The following is a 4,554-nucleotide window of genomic DNA, read 5'->3' as shown; positions in this document are numbered from 1 at the left end:
ATGCAAAATGTCAGATTGTCGCAGGCCAAACCCACATTGAGGGGTGCCTGTTCCCTTGTAGGCATGCCACATGGGCTGACGTGGTTGGAAGCCGGGAGCCCGGAGACCTACGGTTGCTGCATAACAAATAAAGTGCCCCTACGAGGCGGCCGCGGTTATTATCCCGGTTTTATAGCTGAGGATGCGGAGGCCAATCAGAAGTACTGAAGAAGTCAGCCCGGGTCACTGGTTAGGAAGTGGCAGAGGCAGGATTTGAACCCAGGTCTGGGCAGCCTCACCTGTAAAATGAGGGTTCTCCTCCCCCCCCCCTTTTCTCACCATGATGATGGTCAAGCTCCCACGGTGTAAAGGAGAAGAAAAAGCCGTTTGAACTGCCCGCCCAGGGGGCACATAAGGGGCAGTTTTATTTGCAGTGACCAGCTTCTGTGACACTGGAGTGCCTCTCAGGTGGAGCAGTGATTGAGGCCAGGCTGTGTCCCGACGGCCCGTCGTGTGCCTCTGAGGGTCCCCTGAGATCCCTGGGAGGAAGGACCCATTATGGCCCCATCCTACGGATGGAGAAACCAAAGCTCAGGGGGACAGAGGAGTAGGCAGGATGTGGTGTGGGTAGCCTGTGTCTGGCCCCTGGACTGTCCCCCTGGCCCCGTCCCCCCCTGCCTTGCCTATAGCTGCTCTGTGAGAGCCCTTTGCTTCACTCTGACTGGACACCTTCCTCCCCCGCCAGAGGTTCCATCCAGCCCCACCTTCCCAGCCCATGCTCTTCCCCGTCCTTTTTGTTTTTTGTTTTTTAAAGTTTATTTATTTATTTTGAGAGAGACAGATCAAAGCTGGGGAGGTGCAGACACAGCGGGGGATCCCAAGCAGGCTCGGGGCGCTGACAGCAGAGAGCCCGATGCGGGGCTCGAACTCACCAACAGTGAGACCATGACCTGAGCCGAAGTCGGACGCTCAGCTGACTGAGCCACCCAGGCGCCCCACCCATCCTTCTTTAACACTGGCCGTCTTTCCTCCTCACATTGAAACGTGATTTACGCCTCAGACAAGATTTACCCATTTCGAGCATATAATGCAAGTTTGTTATGAAGCCCATATTAACACTGTGGAAAATTAATTATGCTATTATGTTAAGTGAAAAAAAAAAATGAAACGTGCGAGTACACAACGTAAACATATTACATCACACGCATGAGAGCAAATGTGCATATGCAAACATGACTAACAGGAAACATAAAAATATTCACCCAAATATTTTAGCTAACCTGTGGATGCAGAGGGGGCACCTGGGTGGTTCAGCTGGTTGAGCGGCCGACTCTTGATTTTGGCTCAGGTCATGCTCCCAGGGTCATGGGATCGAGCCCCACATTGGGCTCCATGCTGAGTGTGGAACCTGCTTGAGGTTCTCTCTCTCCCTCCTTCTGCCCCTCTCCCCCCCCCGCCAGGAAAATTAGGTACACGCCCGCACCGAGAAAAGAAAAACAAACCAAGAAACTAAAAGACCTCCAAAAAAAAAAAAAACAACAAAACACAAAAACCATGTGGATGCGGAAATGAATTTCTTCCCAACGATTTTCCAAAGTTTCTGTACTTTTCAGTATCACTCTGCTCGGTCACTGTGGCAGATCCCAGGTAAACAATGGATGTGAGGTACCAACAGCCCCATCTACAATCCAATATCTATTTGAATTTCCTGACTGACTTGAGAGCTGAGGACATGCCTGGAGAAAGATCTCCAATGTTGGGAATGACCCGATTCAGACATACCTGGACATCTGTGGTGGTCTGGGGGCCACGTCATGGAAGCCTATAGCCAGGGGGTGAGGGAGTCTAGGGTCTCCCAAGGATAAAATCTACCCCGAGAGAAGTAGGGTCAGTCCCGGTGAGCCAAGCCCTGCAACAAGGTCTGTGGCCGGAAGACAGGGCGGTCCTAGTGAGAGCTGGGGGCTGTCGGTAGAAACCACCAGCAACCCAGACCACTTGGCCACATCCGCGTGCTCAGATGGGGCAGCGCTGGGTGTGTGAACCGCTAGGAGTTCTAACATCTCAGTGTCCAAGCAACCCTACTCTGGATCCCCTAAGGTGGTGGTGTCCTACCCACTTCTCAGTGGAGTTGGGGGTCCCTGCTCTTGAGAGCAGGGGCGGAGGCATGTCAAGCTTGTAGGTAGTGGCTGGAGAGAAGTTACAGGAAAAACAGGAGGCGAGTGAAGGCAGGAACCTGGGCTGTGGCACGAGGATTGGGTTGGAACGGCTCCCGAGTGCCTAACCACCATTCCCTCCCTGTACTTCGAGATCAGGGATGGGCTCTGAACTGGGGGCAGAGGGAATGTGTGCTTCTAAAGTTCCTTGGATGTGGCTTCTGAGCTAATCAAGACTGGGTGGATATTCAACATCCAACAAAAATTTTCTGAGTACCTGTTATGGACCAGACACGGTTTCAGCACCAGGGACACGGCTGTCTGGGTCTGACCCGGACACCGGGTCTCTGCCCACATGGAGCTCCCTGTTCTGGTGGGAGAGACACTCAACAATGCCCAGAATCCAATAAAAAAATTATTAGACACACAAAGCAAAGCAACGCATAACGTGTCAGGTGGTGATAGGTAAAACGGAGCAGAGAAAGGCAGGGGAAAGGGTATAGTAGGTGCCAGTTTGGGGCTCTATAACAAGTGAGACTTGTGGCCGTCTCGGGCAGGTGGCTCCAGGCAGAGCGGGGCCCGTTTGGGGAACAGCAAGGAAGGCAGGGGGCTGGACAGAGTGAGGGGGGCAGTGAAGGAGGTGAGGGAGGGAGGCAGTAGGGAGCCACGAAGGGATTCACAGGCCCTAGTAAACGGATTGCTGATCTGTTTCTGCGTCATAAGCAACCCCAACTGAATGCAACAGAACACAACTGTATTCATTCTCAGGAGCCCAGAGGTTGCCCGTCTGGGTGATTCTTCTGCTGGTCTTATGTGGGATCATTCAGGCAACCGCTGTCATCTTGCGGCTCGACTGGAGCCGGAGTTCCCATGTGGCCTCACTTCTGTGTCCGGTAGTTGGTCCCGGCTGGAGGAAGGACTTGGGTTTTCGTGCCGAGCGAGATAGGAGACGTGGTGGAAACGGGAAGGATGGGAAATGATGCGACGTGTGTTAACTGAGAGGAGAAACGGCCAAAAGTGTTCCAAATTGGATAAAACCCCACAGATTCAAGCCCAATGAGCCCCAATAGAATAAGCATAAGAAAACAATAACAAAGCACGTCATAGTCAGGTTGCTGAAGACCAGCAATAGGGAGATAGTCTTAAAAGCAGGCAGAGAAGGGGTGCCTGGGTGGCTCAGTCACTCGAGCCACCGACTCTCCATTTCAGCTCAGGTCGTGATCTTCTGGTTCATGAGTTCGAGCCCCGCGTCCGGCTTTCTGGTGCTTGCACTGAGCGCCCTTCGGATTTTCTGCCCACTCTCTCTCTGCCTCTCCCCCCACCCCAAATAAATAAAAACATTAAAAAAAAAATAACAGCAGTGTGTCATCGAGGTTTGAGAAAAGTAATGCCTACAGCAGCACAAAGGGAAATGTCCTAAGATGGCTCTGTTGTGAGATTCTCGCTTTGCACATGAGGCAGGACGGTATTCGTTGAAGGTAGTCTGGGGTTAAGCTAAAGATAGATATTGTGACCCCTAGAGAAACCACCAGAAAGGCAAAAAGAAGTATAGCTAATAAACCAACTACCAAAAATACCCAATGAAATCCAACAAAGGGGAGGGAAACTATTTAGGAGTGGAAAAAAACTAAATCTATAAATCTGCAAGTGAGTAACTTGGGTTTTTTTTTTTTTTCAATGTAATGGAATGTTACGTAGCTCTTGGAAGTGTTCGAGAAGAGATTTAATGATGTGGGGAACCATTCGTGATATGGTTTTTTTTTTGTTTGTTTGTTTGTTTTAACATTTTTATTTATTTTTGAGACAGAGAGAGACAGAGCATGAATGGGGGAGGGGCAGAGAGAGAAGGAGACACAGAATCGGAAGCAGGCTCCAGGCTCTGAGCCATCAGCCCAGAGCCCGACACGGGGCTCGAACTCACGGACTGTGAGATCGTGACCTGAGCCGAAGTCGGGTGCTTAACCGACTGAGCCACCCAGGCGCCCCTGATATCATGTTAACATGTTAAAGTTTATTTATTTATTTTGAGAGAAAGAGCACGAGCAGAGGAGGAGCAAAGAGAGAGAATCCGAAGCAGGCTCTGCACGGTCAGCGTGGAGCCCGATGCGGGGCTCGAACTCATGCGAGATCATGACCAGAGCCAAAAGCAAGAGTCAGACGCTTAACCGGCTGACCCGTATAATGTTAACATTTTAAAGCAGAGCATACCATCTGCTTTTAAAATACTTTAGCCTCGGGGCATGTGGGTGGCTCAGTCGGTTGAGCGTCGGACTTCGGCTCAGGTCATGATCTCCACAGCTCGTGGGTTCAAGCCCTGCGTCGGGCTCTATGCTGACAGCTCAGAGCCTGGAGCCTGCTTCAGATTCCGTGTCTCCCTCTCGCTCTCTGCCCCTTTTGTGCTCGGTCTCTCTCAAAAATAAAT

The sequence above is a fragment of the Herpailurus yagouaroundi genome, unplaced genomic scaffold (assembly GCF_014898765.1).
Source record: "Herpailurus yagouaroundi ecotype Mexico unplaced genomic scaffold, PumYag 160, whole genome shotgun sequence".
NCBI classification, from domain to species: Eukaryota; Metazoa; Chordata; class Mammalia; order Carnivora; family Felidae; genus Herpailurus; species Herpailurus yagouaroundi.
This window is presented reverse-complemented; position numbering follows the sequence as displayed.